The 25,141-nt window shown below is 42.4% G+C and overlaps 2 long non-coding RNA genes across 3 annotated transcripts in view; one reads left to right on the forward strand and one right to left on the reverse strand.

Annotated features, from left to right (window-relative positions):
• LOC309337840 overlaps window positions 1-25,141 on the forward strand; it is a 138,933-nt gene that overhangs the window by 62,530 nt on the left and 51,262 nt on the right. Inside the window, exon 4 of one of the 2 annotated variants that reach the window (XR_014154549.1) lies at window positions 22,614-22,716. The exons of the other annotated variant lie outside the window; for it this stretch is intronic. This is a non-coding gene — a long non-coding RNA (uncharacterized lncRNA). The remainder of the gene's footprint in view (window positions 1-22,613; window positions 22,717-25,141) is intronic. 2 annotated transcript variants of the gene reach the window in all.
• LOC309351607 lies at window positions 1,932-4,425 on the reverse strand. Its single transcript, XR_014160925.1, has 2 exons — window positions 3,842-4,425; window positions 1,932-2,022 (listed from the first exon to the last, which is right to left on the reverse strand). It is a non-coding gene; the product is annotated as an uncharacterized lncRNA (long non-coding RNA).

Here is a 25,141-nt window from a genome sequence, read left to right on the forward strand (position 1 = left end):
CTCTGACGTGGTTGGTTGGTTGGTTGGTTGGTTGGAAGGTTAAAGAAAGGCACATGAACTGAAGCTGAATCCTAACAAGATGGAGGCACTTGATTTGTTGGTTCGCAGGTTGGTGTTCTGGATGCGTTTGTTTTTTTAAAAAACAATTTGCAAAAGAAACTTTATGGAATGAAACAAAAGATATATAATTCCAAACACTAGAAGAAACAAATTCCCAGGACCACTTATTATATTAATTCATTAATCATAACTACAAATATTAGTAAAAGAGAGATTATATGTCTAGTCCTTCACAGAAACATATAATAAATCATAACTCATTGTGACCATCAAATATATCCAGACTCTGAAGAGAAGATGCAATTATTGGTTCTGTATAAGTGTATACCATGCTGGTATTCTGTTCAGATCTTCCAATTTTGCTGTATAATTGAGAAAATCAGACAAATAGTGTAAAATTTGGTCCATTTTTATTTCCCCCCTAAATAATTTCGCTTCAGTGGTCAGCTTCTCTGAAACCACCTAGGACCACAACATTTCATACCATGCCTCTATAGAGATTCATTGTATTCCCTTGAATGAGCAGGTGTGCAACAATTAGAGTAGTCCTTGAGCATGTCAAAGACAAGAGTTCAATCTACCGTATTTTTTGCTGTATAAGACACACTTTTTCCCTCCTAAAAAGTAAGGGGAAATGTGTGTGCGTCTTATGGAGTGAATGCAGGCTGCGCGGCTATCCCAGAAGCCAGAACAGCAAGAGGGATTGCTGCACAGTGCTCCCTCTTGCTGTTCTAGCTTCTGGCTTAGCCCCTTTGTCCCTTCCCCCACCTCCCAGAAAAGCCTGCAAGAAGGGCAGCCCGTGGGGGGGGGGGCTTTTCCCTGAGGAGGGAACTGACGGGCTGCCCTTCTCCCTCCTTGGGGAAAAGCCTGCAAGCGCCGTACACATGCTCCATGCTGCTCGTGAAAGGGAGCGCTGAGCAGAGCCTGGGATGCATACAGGCTCTGCTCAGTGCTCCCTTTAAAGAATTTTTTCCTCTTGCATTCCCCCTCTAAAAACTAGGTGCATCTTATGGAGTGAAAAAATACGGTATCTTTTTCTGTGTGCACTAAAGTGGTTGTTGCTGCTGCTTTGGAAGGGAGCAGGGAGCCCTCAGCACAAAATGGTACAGTCCAGGAAAAACTTTTCCATTACTTTCTGCTAAAAGTCTAAACTGTCTTGGAGTCTCACTGAAGTGAACAGGCCTTGAAGCAATGATCCGATTACATCATCAGATTTCAATTAGATTCCTCTGAAAACCCCAGCCTGCGATGATAAATTGAGATGCTCTCTCTCAGATCATAATGTTTTCTGTTGTATAACACCCCTTCTGACATAAGCTATAATACTGCATCTTGTCTCCATTTTACACTCCATTAAAGGCCATTATTACCTCCCCCCCCCCACTTACAACATTACTTGTAACCTTGTAATTGATGGTGCCGAATTTGGTACTGAATTTTGTTACTGCTTTCAAATCAATAGGATCCAAATAACATTTTCCATTTTGCTTCAGATGCCCTTTTTTTAAAAGTCAAATTCTGACTGGCAGCTGAATCCTCAGCTGAATCCGAGCCTTTCAGATTTGATGTGAGGCATAACATGTTGGTGGGCTGTTGCTTTTTACTCTTCTGCATGTTTCAAGTGTAGGTTTTCTTAACACATGCTGTGTGCCATCCTCCTAGCTTTTTCACTTTCCTCCCCATTTATGATATCTATCTTGCTAGTCATATTATCTGTTCTACAGTGGTGCCTCGCAAGACGAAATTAATTCGTTCCGCGAGTTTTTTCGTCTAGCGAATTTTTCGTCTTGCAAAGCACGAAATCCCATAGGAATGCATTGAAAATCAATTAATGCGTTCCTATGGTCAAAAAAAGTCCAAACAAAGCCAAATTTGGTACAAAAGGAGTTTATTAACTGCTCTTTAAAGTCACACATACTGTAAAGAGCATTTCAAAAATTGAAGGAACAATAAATTAAGTTTCTAAACATGACAGAAAAACATTTAAAAATCAACAAAGTGTACAGTACATTTTCTAAGACTCTGGGGGACCACTCGAAGAAGGTTCCTCTTCCACTCTTTGCTTCTTGCTGAAGAACCTGTCCATGGTCTGCTGCTTCATCCGCCTTTTCAGCACCTCCCTGAAAGACGACATGACCCTCGTATCAAAAGTGTTCGCAAGGTCATGTGTCAGGTCCTTGTCAGGGTGGTGCCGCTGTGCAAAAGCCTGCACATCTTTCCACTTCAGGCAAATGTCCCTCAGTTCTTTGGAGGACAGCCGTTCCTCAGTTGCTTCCTTCTCTTCCAGCGAGGCCTGCTCCTGCGCAGCCTCTGCCTGCAGTTCGACCAGCTCCTGGGTGGTCAGCTCGTGGTCGTGCTTCTCCACCAGCTCGCTGATGTCCTCCTCTGTGACCTCCAGGCCCATGGTCCTCCCCAAGGAAACAATGTCCTGCACCACTGGTGCATCAGAGTCACTTGGTGCCACACAGTCCGGCCACAGGCTGCGCCAAGCGCATTTCAAATTTCTCTGGCTGATCCCGTTCCAGGCCGTGGTGATCATCTTCAAGCAGGTGACGATGTCGAAGTGGTCCTTCCAGAATTCCCGCAGGGTGATGGTGGTGCAATCAGTCACCTCGAAGCATCGCCTGAAAAGCTCCTTGGTGTAGAGTTTTTTGAAATTGGCGATGAGCTGCTGATCCATCGGCTGGAGCAGTGGCGTGCTGTTAGGCGGCAGGAACATGAGGCTGATGAAGCTGAACTCCTCCAACAAGTCCTCCTCAAGGCCTTTAGGATGAGCAGGAGCATTGTCCATCAGAAGCAAAGCCTTCAGCGGCAGGTCGTTGTCCAGCAGGTACTGTTTGACAGCAGGGCCAAAAGCAAGATTGACCCAGTCCACAAACAGCACACGTGTGACCCAAGCCTTACTGTTGGATCGCCACATGACACTCAGCTGCTCCTTGTCGACCTTGTGTTTCTTGAAGGCCCGTGGGTTCTCCGAGTGGTACACCAGCAGGGGCTTGATCTTCAGGTCGCCGCTTGCGTTGGCACAGAATAGCAGGGTCATACGGTCCTTCATGGGCTTGTGGCCATGCAACTTGGCCTCCTCCTGAGTGATGAAAGTCCTTTTGGGCATCCTCTTCCAAAACAGCCCGGTCTCGTCGCAGTTGAAGACCTGCTGTGCAGCGTAGCCCTCCATCTTCACAACCTCCAGGAACTCCGCTGCAAAGTCTTCAGCCGCAGGAACATCAGAACTGGCAGCCTCTCCATGCCTGACCACGCTGTGGATTCCAGATCTTGTCTTGAACCGGTCAAACCAACCTCTGCTTGCCTTGAAGACTTCTGGCTCGCCTGAGGTTCCTGGCTGTTCCCGGATGAGGTCTGCGTGCAAGGCCTTGGCCTTCTCACAAATGACGGCCTCAGTCACTGTGTCCCCTGCACGCTGCTTCTCTTCTAACCAGATGAGCAGCAACTTCTCCACCTCCTCCAGAACAGCTGGGCGGTTCTTCACGATCCTGGTGACTCCCTTGGCTGCATCAGTCGCAAGGATCTTCTCCCCCATCTTCAGGATGGTCCCGATGGTTGATGGATTCCTCCCGTACTCCCTGGCGAGGTCTGTCACACGCATTCCACCGTCGTGCTTCCGGGTGATCTCCTTCTTCATTTCCAGCGTAACCTTCTCCTTCTTCCTCTCGCCGGCCTCTGCAGCAGCAGACTTCTTGGGTCCCAGGGCAGCACAGCTCCTACCTTCGCAACCCCCCCCCCCCAAAAATCAGTGCTTCACATCCAAAAAATTCAAAAGCACCAAACCTCCTAGAAAACACACAAGCTTCCAGATTCTTGCAAACCCCTCCCCAACTGTTCCCCCAGCCACCCACCACACAGAAATTCAAACCCAGAATTTTTTTAAAAAAACAGCAGAGTGGCCCAATGGTCACAAAAAATCATAAAAATGCAGAAAAAAACCACACAAGCTTCCAGATTCCTGCAAACCCCTCCCCAACACCAAGTCCTCGAATTTCAAACTCCCCAACCCAAAATCCAACCCCCCCCAAAAAAGTTTTAAAAGTTTAACTTACCAAATGGCTGCAAAAGAAGTTTTGGAAAAGCTTCAAAAATCACCAAAGTCTTCAAAAACCTCAAAAAAGGCTACCACACCGCGTGCTATGAGTTGCTCCTCAAAGTCAAGTCGCAACTGCACCTCTTCAAGCAATGCACCCTGGGCATTAACGGTTTTACGAAAAAGGAAACAAACTTGCAAGACGTTTTCGTGTTGCGAAGCAAGCCCATAGGGAAATTCATCTTGCGAAGCAACTCAAAAAACGAAAAACTCTTTCGTCTTGCGAGTTTTTCGTCTTACGAGGCATTCGTCTTGCGAGGTACCACTGTATTTGATTTTCAGTCTCCAAATGCACACTGAAAAACAATAGATTACTGCCCATTTTCTTGAGGGATTTATTTTCAATACAGTCTTTTTGCACATTTATGGCCAAACCACAACAGATGCTAAATACATGGTTTCATGTTATGTGTATATATAAACTATTAGTAGCAGCTGCTCAGATGCCAAATCAGGATTGTGGTGAATGAGCAGAGGGAGTTTAATGCAGAAGCGGATTTAGGGGAGCACAACCAGTTTGGTTGCACTGGGCGCAGAGCCCCAGGAGTGCTAATGGGGACATTGCATCTTTGATTTAGAAAGAAGCGCAAGAGGCAGAGGGGCGCTAAATTTTGGCGTTGCAGAGGGCACCACTGAAATTTGAGACCCCAAGATCCTCCATGGTTTAATTCTTCTCTCCCAATGCTCCCATGATAACACAAGAAATAGGACCCAAACTGAGTATTCCCTTGAAAATGGTGGAGTGCAAATGAAATTGGGAGAATGTTTTTTGTTGTTTCTCAGGAGCAGGGGCTATGCTTACCCTATTTTGCTGTATGTGGTAGCTGGGGTAGAGGGGATATTTTTATTTCCACATTGTGTACATAAAAAGCAAGTAAAATCTTGTTCACACACATTCACAGCAGCCCACATCTCTATCTTTGCTGGCTACCAGCCCAGCAGCACCTCCTGGGGTGCCTGTGTGACTAAATGCTGTTGCGTAGTAGTGACATAGGTATTCCAGGAAGTGCTGCTGAGCTGGAAGCCAGCATGGAGACAGCTTTGTACTGCTGTGAGCACACACACAGGACTTTTACTTACACAGTGTTTAAAGAATAATAAAAATCCCTGAGCCACCTTGATCAGTAAAATAAGGCAAATGCAGCCCCCTACCCCCAATTTTTCTCTTCCTCCCTGCAGTTCTCACTGTATCATAGAAAACTGCAGGCAGTCACTCTCCAATTACAAGGAGATGCAGGGTATTGCCAAGTGGAAGGCAAATTTTGGCCCAGCTCTCATATAGATTAGTCCTTTCAGGGTTCCCCACAACCAAACATGCCTTTTTTCAGGTTAGTCATTTCCCTTTCCCACCCATTTATACCAACAGTCAGCATATAAGGTCATAGTCAGAATAGACCCACTAAAATTAATAGACTTAGTCTATTGATTTGGTTGGATCTTTTATCACCCTAAGTGCCCACTAAGCATGCTTAGCCCTCACTGGCCTGTTATCCCCATTCCTTATATTTCCCTCCCTAATTTTTGTTTTTGTATTTTTTGTGACCCTTGGTACTTTGCTCCTAGTCTCCCACTTATGCACAGATGGACTGTTTTGATTGTTTCCAAATTCAAAGAATTAGTTCACTATTACTTACAGAATACAGATAGTAAGATTTGTTTTATATCAGATCACTCCATTCTTGCTTCTGTAATGCTCCTTCTCTAAAAGCATAAGTTACAATTAAGGAATTACTTAAGGATATCAAGGGTATTATCACTTGTCTGCACGAGTATCTGTAATGTTTCATGCTTTATCTTGCTTTGCAGGCTCATTAAAAATGTAAATATTTGTTTATGCTTATGTTTTATTTTTAATAATGTCTATTAATTCCAAAAAAAGCTTATGCAAAATTCTGCAAAACATAGTGCTATCAAACAAGATCTGATGACAATATACATTAGTCCATATCATGGGCATAGCCAGGATTTGTGTCAGGAGGGCAGGCTTTTTGTTGGGGAGGGCAGAACCTCAGTTAGTTAAGTATTTTTATAGATTTACTTGATTGGGGAGAAGCTGCCCCCTCCCCCCGCAGCAACACCCATGGTCCATATAAAATTATAGATCACTGTCAAACAGGCATAAAATAAAACCGAAATAAATAAAGCACAGGTATGTTAATGCATGGAACTATTTACAGCATAGACATAATGGTTAAATAAGACAGGACTACAAAGCATGGACCTTATTATACCAAGGGAATGTAATTAAGTATTCAAATTCCCTGATTCACTGTATCAGCCATATTCATACATAGGCCAAGGGGGTGGGGTCCTTTTCATTTTATTGCTGATGCTTTAATGAGATGCAAATGTTTTTCAGTTATGATGTTAAGAAAATTTATAAATTATATTACATGTCTGAAGGTTAATACATTTCTTATCTTTGACCTGAAATGCAGTGAATGTTGTTGACCTTTGAATAAATCTGTTCCGTATTCTCTGACTGGTTGCTCTTAAGCTACACTGAGTTTGGAAGCAACGTTCTTGCTGGTCTAAATGTATAGCTAAATCTGAGGTGCTTAATCAGTAGGTCAGTACATTTGCCTTCTTATTACACAATGTTATGTGATCCTTTTCAAGCAGTCCAGGATGTTTGATGAAGCTACTTTATCTGAATCAGTGGTTAGCTGTTTGCACACCCCAAGTTTACATCTTCACGGTTCATAAAACCTGGAAAATAGAATGGAGAACAGAAAAGGAGCAGGGCTTCCTGCTGAGAAACTGTGTGCATGTGTACCAGCAACTTAAATGGAATGCAAATACCTCTGTACATGAAAAGCACACGTGGCACCTCAGTATCCAAACTCCTGAAATGAGCAAAAATGTTTTAAATAAATATCATTGCACATCACTCCAATCTTTGAGAGATGAAAGATTCCCGGGGTTCCAGACACTTTACCCAAGGTTCATGTTTCCTTTTGGAAATTAGGCACAGTGGAGACTGTTGTGTCTTTATGATATATGGTTTATTTACACATATATACAACCCGACCCTACAATGGAGGGGTTCACAGCACTCCAAGATAGTATTGCTTCTCCCATAGCTGCAACTGTGGATTCAAACAAACATGAGCCATGGTTCAGGTCCTCTTTCGAGGTTGCCACCTTTACCAGACTGCAACCTTTTTCTTCTAGGTCACATCCCAACCAATTCTAAAACTCTGCCTCAAAACTCTGGCATTATCTTCTAAATCAGAGCTTGGTGAGGAGCCCGTCCCACTTGCAATCTGGTACAGAGCTTTTGCCTTTATAATGGCTTTCTTAAGGGCTCACCACCTTCCTTTTGTACTCTTAATTGCCCATCACCCCAGGCGATTTCCTGATAAGGAAACAGGGCTGGCTTATATTTTAACATTTCTGAACCCAGGAATTTTTGGGGAATCTGATACCCACAAACTCTTAACAATATATTTGATATGCTTGTTTAGCTAAGTATTTAAGTAAATGACAGGATGACAAAATAGATAGCCAGTAACAACTAAAGTCATACTATAGCCAAGTACAGAAGGGTAGTGATAGAGCATCTTCCTCTGCATGCAGGGGCTCCCAGGATATTCACTTGCCAGGGCAATCTGACTTTCCCTCAACATATTGGGCTATTTGCACACTGGAAGGAGTTCCCAAATATTGCTATGTAAATATTAGCAAAGTTCAAGCTCATCCCTTCTCAGAGATGGGATGAAACCAGATTGTCCTGTTTAAGCTGGCTGTCATCTTAGATTTAATGTTTTCAACTGAGATAACTTGAAACAAAGTCAAGCATGCATTGGATTGTACTGCCTAGTGCTCAGTGCTCCCGAGAGCCAATTCCAGGAGGCACATTCCTACCTTTTGGCATGTGGACAATATTCTATAGCTACTGCTATGCTTGGCTCTCATGTTACAGGAAAGACCTGCAACTTTTTCATCTCTCAACTTCTCATTTTCCCCATCTTAAATTCAGTTATCCACGTTTCTGCAGCAGTTTATTTTTTTTTATTTAAAAAACCCTCACAAAGATTTGCCAGCATTTAAGTATGAATTTCTCCCAATAAAGACAGTTTTGCATTTATGCAGTTTTGACTAATGTACAAAATTGGCAAGTTGTTTCCTCTAATTAAATGCATTTTTATGTGCTATTTTCACTAATATATGCATTTGTACACACACTCTCTCCCCAAAGATATACATTTTTGTAAACATTGGTTGGCTAGGGAGCTGCATCACCAAGCTTTTTTTTGAGGAATAAAGCAATTGGTAGCTGGCAGCTCTGTGTACTGTACATCTCTAGATCAGTTCCCAGGACAATAGAGAAGCATCATATGAGACATGTTTCAGGGCATATCACTCACAGGAAAATAGATGAGAACTGGAAAATATAAGATATTGAGCATTAGTGCCTTATGAACACAGAAGCAGAACCAGCACCAGAGGCTTATATTGTTGGGCACCTGCTGAGGCCCACACTCCAGCAAGTAGCCTACTGTCAACCCTAAAGACCTCTGACCCTGCCTGTGCTTCTCATTGTCTCCTGTTCACCTGCCCTATTCCAGCAATTGAGAACATTTCAATATATGGGTACAACAACAAAATTCACACATACATATATGTTTATTCATTTTATAATATCAAAATCCATGTTAACAAGCTAACAAACATTACAATTAACATTTCTGTAAACAGATGGAAGATATCCATGGATGAAAAACATTTCTTCCATAATAAAAAATATCCACTTTTAGCCAACAAACCTTTTTTAATTGAATCCAAATTGCTAAGATATCAATCACAGAAAGCACATGGATATAGAAATGTTGTCATTTTCGTACCAATTAAATTTGAATCAAAGTAGCAGCATTGCAAGAAGGCAGCCCAAAAGACCCAATATGGAGGCCAAATGGCCAAAATATTGGGAAATATTAGAAAAAGATGGAAACAATTGGAAATTGCAGAGTTTGGAGAAAATGAAGGATAAAGTGCGAGACTGGTTACACTATGCTCAGATTAAAGAAGTTTTTAAAAATGATAAAAAGTTAGGATTCCAGGTGGAGAAATCGAAGTTGGAAACAGAACTGTTAGAACCTAAAACTAAGGTACTTTCAAGAATGTATAACTTGCTGTTAAAATGGAACACACAAGATGAAATGGTTAAATCGGCTATGATAAAGTGGGCACAGGACATTGGGCATAACATTATGTTTGAGGACTGGGAAAGGTTGTGGACCACTGGGCTGAACTTCACTGCATGTAATGCTTTGAAGGAAAATGTTATGAAAATGATATATAGATGGTACATGACCCCAGTTAAACTTGCCAAGATATACCATTTGTCTGATAATGTAAAGAAATGTAAAGAAAATGAAGGAACATTCTTTCACCTCTGGTGGACCCGCCCTAAGGTGAAGGCCTTCTGGGAAATGATATATAATGAACTGAAAAAGGTATTTAAGCATACCTTTACTAAGAAACCAGAGGCCTTCCTTCTGGGTATTGTCGGCCAGAAGGTGTTAAAGAAGGACAGAACATTTTTTTTGTATGCAACAACGGCAGCAAGGATACTCATCACCAAGAACTGGAAAACTCAAGATCTACCCACCCTGGAAGAGTGGCAGATGCAACTGATGGACTATATGGAACTGGCCGAGATGACTGGCAGAATCCGAGACCTGGGAGAGGAGAGGGTTGAAGAAGACTGGAAAAAATTTAAGATTTATTTAAATAAACATTGTAATTTGGTTGAATGTTAAGAAAGGATGCTAGATCATAAATAATTGTGCACCACTAAGTTAGATGGAACTAAGATGATAAGTAAGCTGAGGATAAATTATAAACCTATTGGAGAATTAATAGACTATAGTTAAAGGAGTGTGATACAAGATTGTAAACAAGATGATAAATTGTGGGCAAGAATTGACAATGATGCAAATGGGAGCGGGAGATGTGAGGGAGTCCTATGAAGTTAAGAAAGTATGTTATGATAGATGTTACATTGTTCTTTATCTTTGAATCTATGTTTAAAAACCTTAATAAAATATATATTTTTTAAAAAAAGTTGGATAGCTAGATGCCAGGTACAAAACAGAATGTCAGACTTTCCCCCACAAACAACAGAATGAGAGAGGGTGTGACAGGAACAGAGGTAGAATGAACAGAAGAAAGGATAGTATGTAGACCTCGTCAGTTTTCTTCTGCCCAGGCTGCTGTAATAAAGTACAGATCTGTTGATCGGTGAATTGTTCAGACTTCTTACTGTGTGTGTATTATATTATGGATGACCTGACTTCCTATTCCAACCAAGATTTATGGTACCTCAAGGAACAGCTTGACCTTAACACTCCCTGGGAATATATTTACCTTGAGGTCAATAAATCTTGATCCTCATTTCAGTAGAAGTTAATTATCCTCACAATATCATTTCTTTAAAAGGAGGAGTGGCCTTAATAATTCACCAAAGAAGAACATTTTCCAAAACTACAAAATTTGCACTTAAACAATATTTTAGGAAGGGGGAAGTTTATCCATGGCGTCCAAAATGGTTTCTATTAATGTATGAATTTTAGTTATTTAGGGGACAGGGCCTGAAACATGGCACTTCCTTCCTCACAGCTAAGAGCTTGCCTTTAGAATAGAAAGGAAGGATATTGCTCTCCCATCATCATAGCCCCAAAGATACTAAGCCACCCACTGTCAGTGGGTGGGGCATGTTTTGCTCCCACTGTAACATTCTGAAGTGCAGCATTCCCCCACAGGAAGAAAAGGCAACCATTCATTGGAATTGGAGATCCCAGCAGTTCAAAATCAAACTTGTCCCCACCCACATAGTCAAATTGTGGGTTGTGTTGCTTGGTCACCCTGAAGTGTGACAAAATGTTGGGTGACTGACATAGAGAATTGTTGGTAATTATGTAAGAGTGACCAAGAACAATATAGAGAAGCGCCTTTCTCCCGATGATGCCTTTGTCTTTCTCTGCAACTCTGCTTACAAGTTTAGCTGTTGGCTGGTATGCCCAGTTGAGGGACAGAAAGTAAATGTTTTATTATCATCTCCTGTCAGTGGAATGCATGTGACAAACTGAAGATTTTCTTAATGTTAATTCAGTATTAAGGGAGCATCCGGCACACCCTTGTTGCCTAGCTTCCCACTGTTGTTCTTGACTGCTGTTGCTTACATTCCCATACATTCCCAATCTTGCCTTCTCCCAACCCATACACCTGCAGTGGGATCTAAGGAAAACCTTCAAGACTGGCCTGCATATTAGATAATCACAGGATAGACACCAGTCTCTCAGGAGCACTCCAATTGGATAGCCCCTTTCAGGAATCCTATAGCCCAGGCATAGGCAACCTCGGCCCTCCAGATGTTTTGGGACTACAACTCCCACGATCCCTAGCTAACAGGACCAGTGGTCAGGGATGATGGGAGTTGTAGTCCCAAAACATCTGGAGGGCCGAGGTTGCCTATGCCTCCTATAGCCCTCTCTAAACCAGTACCCTATTTATAACAGTGTGGGCAACAAAGTGTCTATAGAAAACACACAGCCAGCATCTGGTATGTAGAAGTATACTGCTTCTGAGCATGGAGGTTCTATTCTATTAAGGCTGGTGCTTTAGACAGCTGACTTTAAAACAGGATAATTCTATGGCCCTGCTCATCAGTTACTTCTATGTAGGGCATTCACACACAGAAGCAGCAGGGCCAGTTTGCTGTCCCTACCCCTGATGGACTGAATCTGCCACTTCATTTGGCAGCAGCAATGTTTCTGAATACCACTTGCTAGAAACCACAGGAGGGGAGAGTGCTCTTCTACCTGAATCCTGCTTCCTGGTTTCTCATAGGAATCTGCTTGCCACTATGAGTACAGGATGCTGGACTAGATGGGCCATTTTGGCCTAATCCAGCGGGCTCTTCTTATGTTCTTATGTCCCTCAGCATCTGTATATGACATAATTCCCATGGAGTACTCTGATTCAGACCAGGAGCAGCATGCACTTGAAGAATGGGAGGTAGAGGGCATGAGACAACAGAGTAGAATCCAGTTGATAGAACCTCCCTCCCACCAACCTCTGGATGTGCCAAGCTCTACTGTTGAAGAAGGAATCCCAGATGCTTCCTCTTCCATGCCTATGGAGAGGCGACTGCCAGAGACTGTGGCAGATGCTTCCCCACCAGGGGGCAGGGATGACTCCAGGGTGTGGTCTGATGTGCCACAGTGGGAGGATTTGGAGGTGGAGACACGCCCGGCGTTCTCTCAGGGAGAAGAGAAAAGAGGATATGTGACCCCCAAAACTTACAACCCTATATCTTGTAGGAGTCCCTGTACTGTATTTGGCTCTTTCCATGCCACTGAATCTGCTGTAATAAGTATCCCTTACTTATATGTAATGCACCTGCTGTCATGTTTTGGGTGGGAGCCAAGACAGTATGTTGTATCTGGACATTTGAAGAGGAACTTCTGGGTCCTAATCTCAGGGAATCCCCGATTTGTGAACAGCTGCTCGTCTGAAGGGGTTCCTTTACAAATGTGCATGCTCAACATCCAAAAATTATGTGGCTAAGATGGCCACATAGCGTCAGCGTGGTGCCAATGGTGTGGCCCCAATCCTTCTTTACCCCTTTACCTTACTACATATGGGTAGCACAATGATAGAGCTTTAGAGAACTCATATTATTGTTGGAGCACTACAGCCCCCAAAGACCTGTGTTATACATGCATACACTTATAAAACCATTGCTAACTATGGAGTGGACTTTTGAATGGAGATGCCATTATTATTCCAGTGGAAAGAAGGTACAGAGCAACCATGGCTTTCAGTGTATTAACATGCTTCTGTTTTCTTTCAAAGTCTGTTAGAATGTCAACAGGATCTCACGCGACCAAGTTTTGCTTTTGGGTGGAACTATAAACTACCCTTTAATCTATCTAATATTTGCTCACCATAAGCTTTCTTTATGTGTATGCATATAAATGCTGCTGTATTAGTATAACCAGAAGTGATTGTATTACAAACCACAGGAACAAATAATCCTAGCTGTTGGGGGGATTGCTTTTTCACTTTGATTTTCATGTTTGTTAACATAGAACAGGGGTCAGCAAACTTTTTCAGCAGGGGGCCGGTTCACTGTCCCTCAGACCTGGACTATATATATATTTTTTGGGGGGAGAACAAATTCCTATGGCCCACAAATAACCCAGAGATGCATTTTAAATAAAAGGACACATTCTACTCATGTAAAAACATACTGATTCCCAGACCGTCCACGGGCCAGATTGAGAAGGCATTTGGGCCAGATCCCGCCCCCGGGCCTTAGTTTGCCTACCCATGACATAGAATCATAGAGCAGGAGGGGTGTTTGTAAACCATCTATCCTGCCTGCCCACCCTGCTGAGTGCCAGAAATCCAGGGGTAGTAGACCCCCCCAGAAAAGAGATGTCCACTGCATCCCCAGGCAATTGGTTCCATTCTTCAATTGGAACTCTTTAGAACTTCTATTCTTGAAACAAAATCTATCCTCCTGTCACTTGGAACTAGTCATGCTCCCTGGGGCAGCTGAAAGTGAATCTTTGCCTTCTTCTACATGACAGTTCTTCAGGTATTTAGAGAGCGCCATCATATCCTCCTTTAATAGTCTTTTCTCCAGATTAAGCCATTTCTAGCAACATTTCCTCATAGGTCTTTTTTCCTTACTGCTGATCATGTTGAGTGCAGTTTTCCAATCAGCTGTGGCTCCGCCTGATGGAATTATCCTCTAACCTACAATTAACCAGTTTCCTTAACCAAAATACCACAGGGAACGTTCTCAAATGGTTTGCTGAAATCAAGTGAAATTACGTCCAAAGCATTCCAACAGCCCACTAAGCTAGTAATAAAGAAAGAAATAAGAATAGTCTGGCAGAATTTGTTCTTGGCAAATCCATGCTGGCTTCTACTAATCACTGGGTTGTTAACAAGATGCTGGCAAACTGACTCTTTTATAATTTGCTATGCTATGAAAGACTTTGCAGTATAAACAGTGACACAAATTCAGTTCTCAGATCTGCTAGTGAAATTCCATTAAAGCAATCAACAGTTCAATATGCTGATGACAGGCAAGAGAATTCTATATAAAACCAGTATCTCCATCTTGATGCTGCAAGGGTTAACAAAGTCCTCCCTAACTTTGCCTTCCCCAATCCCCAATGTCTACTGAAATACAACATGAGGCAGAAAGAAGGGGAGACAGCAGGAGAGGAAACTACTAATATATGTTTTATCCAACTCTAATTCTTTTGTCCACCCATGTCCATTATACTGCAGCTGGGTTTACAGTATCCTGAACATCATTCCAGATTGGAATTATGGCCTCTTAAAATTATGTCTTAATGGAATGCACATGCAATTTATAATTTTTGGGTGTTGGGGGCAGAATATAGCATTTAGAAGAACCTTGTCGCCTGGTGAAACATTCTTTGGGGTGTAACCATTCAGTTAGCATCATTTTAGCTAATATTTGCACATTAAGGGGGAAAGAATGGAATGGTTGTGCATGTATGTATGTTGCTTTGTTTGCTCTGCCTTGTAGGATTAGGTAGCTATTCAATAGTGTAGATAAATGTTCCAGGGTAACATTGCTAATAATGCCTAGATTCTCCAGCTCAGGGGTGGGGAACCTGTGGCCCTCCAGAAGTTGTTGGACTTCAACTTCCATCAGCCTGAGGCAGCATGGTTATGAAAGATGAGAATTATAGTCCAGCAGCACCTGGAGAGTCACAGATTGCTCATCTCTGCCCTACATGAGTGCACCTCAGCCTAAATGCAACAAATCAAGGATTGCATCAACTTCACTGCAGTAGGTTCCATTTTGTGGCTTTAGTTCATAGCATGTGCAGAATGTTTTTCTGCCAGTTATAATCCAGAGTAGTATGTACACCTTCTCTTGGACAAGCATTTGAAATAACCTGGAATCCATGCCAAGATAAGAAGATGCAACTCATTCACTCAGAGGGTTTACCTGTGAATTGTTACCTGGGGAGATCACTCTCAAGCCCCCTACATACAGGTGGACTCTTACTAATTCCAGATGACAGCCAAGGTGTGCCAGTTTTGCATGTTAGCTTGGTACTGTGGATATTTTTAAAAATGCTTTTTGTCAGAGGATCTTGGAAGACTGGCATCCTGAAGACAGGGAGCAGATATTGATGTGCCAACTTCCTCCTTGCACAAGAAAGGATTAGCTACCCGGATATAGAGCAATAGTTACAAAACTATTCAACATTTTTGGTAACTGTAGTTGAATTAACTTCACTGATATTAAATGATCGATTAATAGATAGTTTGCTTTGTATTAAAGAATAAATAAAATTATGCCTGCTGTTGATTAGAATTTGGAAGGGTATGCTACAAAAAAGTTTTGTAGTGAAATATTAGGCTGCCTTTGTTGGCAAGAAGTAAGTTACTTAAGTCCATTGAATTTAATGGTTCTACTCTCTCAAGGGTTGAAGAGACCTGACAGAGGAATACAAGGTAATGTGTTCTTGGTAGTAATCTGGTCCCGGGTTTTTCAGGACATCACATGACAATAGTATAATCTTTACCTTGGCCTAGTAACATATCAGCAGCCAATGAACTTCTTTCAATGCAGGTGTTACGCATGGTCAATAGGAAAACCCCTTTAACAGCCTTGCTGTGGCATTCTGTATTCGCTGCATCTTCCAGACCAATCTTAAAGGGAAAGCTCACATACAGCTCATTGCAGTAATCCAATTTGGAGATTACCAATGCCTGGGCTACCATGCCCAATCCTCCTGCACATGTTACTTGCAAGAAGGGGGCATCATCTGGTTGCCAGGGGATGAGGCCTCACTCCTTGCTCCACCCCTATCATTGGGCACAATGACTGATCCTAATCTGTAGATCTCCACAGGTGAACATACATTTCAGGGCGTTGGACTGGAAGACCCCAAGGATCTATTTCAGCTCTACCATTCTATAATTCTGCCTACATGTTGACATCCTCAAAGGGCAAACTGCTAGTATTGGGCAGTGTGTAATTTTACTCCTGGCAAGCTATAACAAAGCATTTCCATAAACTCCACTTTGCTGTAAAATATAGCATGTGGATAATAAGATAATTGCCATAAAGAATGCCCAGTGTAATCATTTGTGCAGAGCACCTTGTTTCATGTGGAGTTGTGTGAAACTAAGTCTGCTTATATCCTCCCCTTCTTTGAAGAATTTGTTCTGTATCACTGTGCTGGGAAGGCTGTGAAAAATAAAATGTCACGCAGGCGGATTTTATTTATCTTGGAGGCGGTGTGCTGACATCCTTGTATCTCAGAGACACTTTTGAAGTGACATTTCTTGATCATTGCTGGTGGCTAAAATAATGATTTCATTTACAATTGGAATTCTTCTCTCTTGATCCCCGCCAAGCCTGAAGAAAGGTATCTTTCCTAGAAATCATGACAGGGAAGGGATCAAAGGCAAGTTTCTTGGGGAGCCCTTCAGCCAGGAACAATACTTGAAAATACAGAAGTTTGATGGGAAATGCCCACTCAAGGCCACCCCCTGCACGACTTTTTTGTACATGTGTTAATAATAATAATAATTTTTTATTTATACCCCGCCCTTCCTGGTTCAGAAAACCGGGCTCAGGATGAAAAACAACAAATTTAAAACACTTCTATATTGTAATACAATATAGAAGCAGCATAAAATACAGTATAAAAGCATGAATAACAATAAAACTCAAAGTTCAAAAATCAATATGGGGGAAATGTGATGGGAGGGGAAGAGAAGTCTTGAATGTGCAGCAGGGCTGGCCTTTTCCATAGGAATTTTCCCAGGCTGTCCTCATGCCTTCACCTTCCACAGTGCTTATTTGTTTTTTGGTTTTGGTTTTAAAAATCTATCTTGCCTTTCTGCCTCAATAAGAGGCACTCTAGGCAGCTCCTAAGTGAACCATAACAAACAAACAAACAAACAAGCAAAAATTAAATATACATTCAAGCCAAAATGGGGTGGGGGAATCAAAGCAGAAAAAAAACTACCCATACTCAAGCTTTTTCTGCTTTTTTTTTAAGGAACCGTTTTACGTTTTTATTGTAATGTATTATTTTTATCTGTGCTGTAGATAAAGTGTGAGTCACTTGAAGACTTTTGTGTGCAGCATGCAATAAATATAGAAATAGTTGATATAAACCAAACAGTAATGTTGGAGCAAGCAAAAAAGTCAGGAGTAAAACCAAAAGACTTATGGTTACAAATAACATCAGATTGGGAAATAGGGGTTCAACCTGTTTCAGAGGGAGTCACTCCATTTGAGGACTCGGATTTGCAACTTGAGGGTACCTCTTGGATTCAGCCCTGAACCCAGATGCGTAGGTTTCAGCAGCGGCCAGGAGCACTTTTGAACAGTTGAGGCTTGCTGCCGGTGCACCAAGCACTGTACTCCTGTTCCTGGCGATGTCAGACCTGACCATGATGACACACACCTTACTTATAATAGAGGCAGCTTCTGCCACTGAGCCTAGTCTCTAGTGAAGCACTGTGACTGCATATATGTCACAGTGAGAGGTTAGAACCAAAGAGGGTCCTACTTCAGAGAAGCTGTAAAGTGCAAGTATTTTCTTATCTGACCTTACGAGGCAGCAACTGAGAAGGAATCTTTACTAATTATTAATGCTGTATAAAGGAACACTGTTATTGCAAAGGCAAGGGGATAAGATGACATGAAGAATGAATTCATTATCACACAATCTCTGTTAGTGAGCATTTCAAGTTTCATTTCATGGCCATGGTCTCAATTTAAAAATAAAAATAAAAAGTGGGTAAAATACAGGACCATAAGAACTAATATGAATCTTGCCATTCAGTGGGACATTGCTTGCATCCTGGGACTCTGACTGCTACCAAAGTGTGAGGAATAAAGTTCGGTGCCTGATTTATTACTCCCCCTCCTCTTCCGCCCATGGTTGCCACATATAGCTCGTTTCCATAGCTCATCTCATCATCTTTTCACCTGACAGTCGTATTTTGAGAAGGATTTCATGTGGATCCTGGCTGACGCACTCAGCCTTGGTAACATGGCACAGTGTACAAGCACGTCACACTGTGATGCAGCCAGCGCCACACCTCAAATAGGCTGGTAGGCATGAGGCAGGAGGTCTGTCTGCTTCTTTTGTGTGATTTCTGTTTGCCCAGTTTACTGCTACCTAGTCAAGCTGAAGTTGATTAAAGAATTTCAATGTAAAGAGAAGCTGATGTTTCTCTTGGCTTCTAGATAATGAAAGGAAGGATAAAGTTGTCATCCAGGGGTGCCTGGTACCCACCGGGACTGGTAGGGTGAAAGGCAGGGAGATCAACAGTGGGTGGAGCCAGGGCTAACTACAGGCAGATCCAGCTAATTCTGGTTTTGTCTGCATCCTCCTCCCTGCTGAGTTCTACATGGGCAAAACTGAGACTAGGGAGGAGGAAGCTGTCAGCCTGGTTGTAAGTAAGAAGTCAGGCAAGAGGGACTAGTTAGAGCAGACTGAGGTTGGTGGAGCAGTGCCCCATTTGCTCTAATTGACCAGTCTCTGTTACTGGTAATTGTGGTCCACTGGTCCATTGCTCCATTACTGAATAGGTTTTCACCCACATTCTGACATGTTGCTGAGATTTGCAAAGGATTTCATAGCAACAAGATACTCAACTCCCATAGAATTTGTATGCTTCCCTTTTCCTTCAAGACTACACCCGCTCAGAATTTGTTTTGTTTTTTCAAAACAAGGGCCATAACTCAGTGGCTGAGCATCTGTTTTGCATGCAAAAGATCTCAGGTTCAATTCCTGGCATCTCCAGCCGGAACTGGGAGCCTGGGAGAAACCCCTGTCTGAAATCCTGGAGAGCTACTGCTAGTTAGAGTAGACAGTACTGACCTAGAAAGACTAATGATCTGACTAAGTATAAGGCAGTTTCCTATGTTCATCAGACTGAGGGTAGATTTATGCTGCTGTTTTTTCATGGTGAGCAGACATAATTTCTCAGTTTGGCCACAAGTGAACTGTGTGGCATGTTGAGCTATTCATAGGACCTCAATCTGGCTGGAACTTTGCCAGAATACTATGGGGGAAAATGATCATACAAATTCACTTTCAACAGTGGTTCTCTGGGGAGTAGAATCGTATCACACAGTCATACCCTTCAACATGCTGAGTCCCCAAACAGGGATACACATCTTCCTGTGTGAGCTATATGCCCCGTGTTAGGTGACAGAGCCCAGAAGATGCACTTTTTTCAGCACTGTGCTCTCACAATGTCCCAAAACTTGTATACTGGTGCACCATGTGAGATTGTGGCCCTGAAAAAAGTGTGTTGTTTTTTTCCTGGGCAAAATCTTGGCACAAAATCACGAGAGATCCAGACCCTCCAAGTCTCCCTATTTTCCAGGGACAGTCCTGGATTTACAGAAGCCGTCCCGGTTTTTTATTTGATTCTGGAATGTCCCACTTTTCCTTAATACGTCCCTATTTACATCGGAGAAATGTTGGAGGGTACGGAGATCACGTTGCCCAAAATGACTCTGCTGCTCCAGAGAAGCGGACACGGAGCAATGGTTCCAAACTACAAGAAAAAAGATTCCACCTAAACATTAGGAAGAACTTCCTGACAGTAAGAGCTGTTCGACAGTGGAATTTGCTGCCAAGGAGTGTGGTGGAGTCTCCTTCTTTGGAGGTCTTTAAGCAGAGGCTTGACAACCATATGTCAGGAGTGCTCTGATGGTGTTTCCTGCTTGGCAGGGGTTGGACTCGATGGCCCTTGTGGTCTCTTCCAGCTCTATGATTCTATGATTCTAATTCTATGATTCTATGATTCTATGACCGTTGTTCTCTAGCGGGGGAGGGGGGGGACAGGGTGCCTCGGTTTTTTCCAGGACACTTGTGGGATATGCATAGTACTGGCTGATGGGGCAGTGTGGGTGAGCCATCCTTTCTCACTATGAGTCACTGCCAGTTACGAAGAGGAAGTGAGGTGAAGTAGCAGGCAGCTCAGTGTGGTGCTGGGGCTTAGAGACAACCCACTGCTCCTGCTGCTGCGCCGACACTGTGTCAAACTCCCTGTAACTGGCCACAATGCACAATATTAAGAAGCCAGGTGGGCAGTGCCACAATGGCGGCCTCTGCTGGTATAACAGGAAGCATATTCGATGTAAACCAGCTCTTAGTGACAGACGGCTGGAAAAAGGAGAGCTGTACTGAGTCAATGCCAATATAGTAGCAAAACTCCCTAAAATTTGAGGGGTGGCAGTCTCCAGAAGGATCCCGGTAACACTTTGCAGCTAATGAAGGTGCTTTTGTCAGCCCTCCCAGTAAAAAGAGCAACAGGTAGAAACAACAAAGTTGGAACTGAGCACTTTGTATTACATGAATGGTCTCTTTTGTTAAGTAATACATAGTACCTAGCAATAGATTGTGGACTGGATGCCAGGGAATAGGTTTTGGATGGCTACATGGCACTGCTGTCCTATAATTGTAAGCAATGTGATATCCTTGGGGAAGGTAATTCAGGGTTATTTTAACTAGGGTTTCAATTTTTAATTGGTCTAATTTGTCGATACTTTAAATATTGATGTTGTTGATTTTTTTTGACGTACCAATAGCACGAAATAATAAAGTTTAATTAAATAATAAAGTTTAATTAAAAACGGGAGGCAATTAACTGGCAAAGTCAAATTTTAATGGGTGGGGGTGAACATTCAGAGCACACATCTGTTGTTCCAGCTATAGTAGTTCTGACCATTAACTGTGATACCTAATAAAAATAAAACATTGTCACAATGGGCCCTTTCTTCTGACAAAGATTAGCAACAATTTTCATTTAATTAGTAGTAACTACCAACAATACCTCAAAAAGGCATGTCTGTTAAAGTCTTGGTAATGTACAAATTTAATCTATTAATGAACTGATCAGTTTATTAAAAGGCAGATTATTAATCAACCTTTTTAAAAAAAAATCACAGCATAATTTTCTGCAATAATACAAGTGGTGTCAAATCTCATTATATTTACAGATATTTTGCTCTCATATTAGTTATATCTCTTACTTACAGGTGGTTCTAAGTTGTTGCCGAATATCTGACAAGAGGGAATTCTAAAGCGCAGCTGCCACCACACAAAAAGACCATTTTCTCTATCTCACGAAACAGACTTCTCAATAAGGTGGAATCTGCAGGAAGCTCTCTTCTGCAGGGGGCAGCTATCACTTGGGTGTCTGAAAGGGGAATGATCTTTTAGGTGGTTGTTACCTGAAGTAGACACCTTCATTTCTCCTAATCCAGGATCACTTCTCCACCATCCATTTAAAGCACCCTTAAACAACTTTAACAGCCATGGCTTTCCCCCAAAAGAATCCTGAGACCTGTACTTTGTTAAGGGTGCTGGGAATTGCACCCTCCAGATGTTGTGGACTACAACTCCCATCATCCATGACCATTGTCCATGCTGGCTGGGGCTGATGGGAGTTGTAGTCCAAACTTCTGGAGGGCACTACATTGGGTATTTCTGTCCTAATAGTTTCAGTTTCTTGGGCTGCTAGAACAAAGATCTTTTATGAGTTTTCTGACAGATATATTAAATGTCACAAGAAACTTCATACTGATGTAAATACTGATACAGGAGCTGGTCACACACAGTCTTCCAATGTCATGGAAAAGAAATCTGAGAAATAATCGTTTGGGTAAGCAGTAGCTTTTAAACTGATTGCTAAAGCAAACAAATTGCAACACCATGAAAAGGAAACAGGTGGTTTTATTGTGCAATATTGGAATGGTAAGTTAAAGCATGACAGTGCCAGTGCTCATGGTACTATTGCCACCTCGGGGAGATATTCCCTTTTGAAAGGCCAACAAATATATATATATATTGCATACTCATACATTCCAAGTCTTAGAAATGCTCTGTGTCCGTGTCCTGATGTTAACTTGTCAGGTGACTGTGCATTTGATGGCAGTGTTCATCTTAATGTTGCCAGCAGTGATCAACAACTGTCTAGTTTTGTCAGTGTTGATCTGCACTTTGGGAAGGAGAGTTCACTCATATAAGAAAGCCAGTGGCCCTTCTAGTCCAGCATCCTGTTCTCCCAATGGGATTTTAAAGCAGCAATGACTATAAATCAACCTTATTATTATATTTCTCATTCCAGAAACCAAAGAAAATGAGCTTTTTCCCATTGTTATTTTTTGTTATTATTTTTGCTTCCTTTCCCTAGCCTTAATAATACCTTATGAGCTTCCTTGAGAGTAAGCTCCCAGTGGGGCTTACTTCTGAGTAAATGTGCATAGGATTATGCTCCACACTGTTTGTTTTTTTTCCAAAGAAATGCAACATGACACATGGTTTTAACTGTCTTAATTTCCTGAGAATAGAGTACTATCAACCCACACTTTCCTTATTTTGCAGAGAGCGTGTTTTTTTCTTTGTAGATGGCTTCTCCATTTTATAGAAAATCTAGGCCAAAAACAGAGTAAGGCTACATATAACGAATGTTACAGGACAACCTTATCCCTCGATGGCTGGATGAGTGGGGTAAGATGATGTACAATTACCTCTCTGTTGTCCTATGTGGTGGAGAGGAGTGCTGCTGGTGTGTGTGTGTTTGTGTGGAAGGGGAGTGGGTTCTGCACAGGTAAGCAATAAACTACCACTAGTTGCCTCACACATAGAATCAATGAATTGTAGAGTTGGAAGGGGCACCAAGGGGCACCTAGTCCAACCCCCTGCAGTGCAGGAATTTCAACTATGGCATCCATGACAGGTGGCCATCCAACTTCTGCTTAAAAACCTCCAAGGAAGGAGAGTTCACAGCCTCCTGAGTGAGTCTGTTCCTGTGTTGAACAGAAAGTTCTTCCTGATGTTAAGTTGGAACCTCCTTTCTTACATCTGGAATCCATTGGTTCACTGTCTGCCTGTTCACCTGCATCTCCCCAATGTACCAGTGTAACCAGAGCACAAACTTTTCTTTTTTAAAAAAATGAATTCGCTCCAATCCACATAGTGTGTCAGGAAATAGGTATCTACATGCCCATAATAATATGTAATATTTTGCCTTCTAGTGTTTGCTCTGCATAAGTACAATTGGTTAATAGTAAGCTGACAGGTAAATCATAGTTGTTGCATATACCATTGTGCTACTTGAACTAAAACTTCCATGATTAAGTTGGTTCTCCCCCCACAAAGCGGAATGTCATGGATAGGGAGTTCATGATGGCTGGGAGTTTGTTAAGAGGGAGATAGTAAAAGCACAACTTCAGGCAATACCAATGAGACGGAAACATGGAAGGTGCCTAAAGAAGCCAGGGTGGCTATCTAAAGAACTTTTAACTGAGTTAAGATTAAAAAAGGATGTGTACAAAAAATGGAAAAGGGGGAAAACCACCAAAGAGGAATTCAAACAAATAGCCAGCACGTGTAGACACAAAGTCAGAAAAGCTAAAGCACAGAATGAACTCAGGCTTGCTAGAGAGGTTAAAAGCAACAAAAAAGGCTTTTATGGGCAAGTTTGTAGCAAAAGGAAGAACAAAGAAACAGTGGGGTCACTCAGAGGAGAAGATGGTGAAATACAAACAGGGGACACAGAAAGGGCTGAACTCCTCAATGCCTTCTTTGCCTCAGTCTTCTCCGATAAAGAAAACAATGCCTGACCTGAAGAATTTGGAGCAAATGATTCAGCAGAGGAAACACAGCCCAGAATAACTAAGGAGATAGTACAAGAATACTTGGCTAGTTTAGATGTATTCAAGTCTCCAGGGCCAGATGAACTGCATCCAAGGGTATTAAAAGAACTGGCAGATGTGATCTCAGAACCACTGGCAGTCATCTTTGAGAATTCCTGGAGAACAGGCGAAGTCCCGGCAGACTGGAGGAGGGCAAATGTTGTCCCTATTTTCAAAAAGGGGAAAAGAGAGGACCCAAATAATTACCGCCCAGTTAGTCTGACATCAATACCAGGGAAGATTCTGGAGCAGATCATTAAGCAAACAGTCTGTGAGCACCTAGAAAGGAATGCTGTGATCACCAATAGTCAGCATGAATTTCTGAAAAATAAGTCATGTCAGATTAACCTGATCCCGTTTTTTGACAGAATTACAAGCCTGGTAGATGAAGGGAACGCAGTGGATGTAGCCTACCTTGATTTCAGCAAGGCATTTGACAAGGTGCCCCATGATATTCTTGTAAAGAAGCTGGTAAAATGTGGTCTTGACTATGCTACCACTCAGTGGATTTATAACTGGCTGACTGACCAAACCCAAAGGGTGCTCATCAATGGTTCCTCTTCATCCTGGAGAAGAGTGACTAGCGGGGTGCCACAGGGTTCTGTCTTGGGCCCGGTCTTATTCAACATCTTTATCAATGACTTGGATGATGGACTCAAGGGCATCCTGATCAAATTTGCAGATGACACCAAACTGGGAGGGGTGGCTAACACCCCAGAGGACAGGATCACACTTCAAAACGACCTTGACAGATTAGAGAACTGGGCCAAAACAAACAAGATGAATTTTAACAGGGAGAAATGTAAAGTATTGCACTTGGGCAAAAAAAATGAGAGGCACAAATACAAGATGGGTGACACCTGGCTTGAGAGCAGTACATGTGAAAAGGATCTAGGAGTCTTGGTTGACCACAAACTTGACATGAGCCAACAGTGTGACGCGGCAGCTACAAAAGCCAATGCAATTCAAGGCTGCGTCAATAGGAGTATAGCATCTAGATCAAGGGAAGTAATAGTGCCACTGTATTCTGCTCTGGTCAGACCTCACCTGGAGTACTGTGTCCAGTTCTGGGCACCACAGTTCAAGAAGGACACTGACAAACTGGAACGTGTCCAGAGGAGGGCAACCAAAATGGTCAAAGGCCTGGAAACGATGCCTTATGAGGAACGGCTAAGGGAGCTGGGCATGTTTAGCCTGGAGAAGAGGAGGTTAAGGGGTGATGTGATAGCCATGTTCAA

Source organism: Podarcis erhardii (genome assembly GCF_964252035.2).
Source record: "Podarcis erhardii genome assembly, chromosome: 1".
NCBI lineage: Eukaryota > Metazoa > Chordata > Lepidosauria > Squamata > Lacertidae > Podarcis > Podarcis erhardii.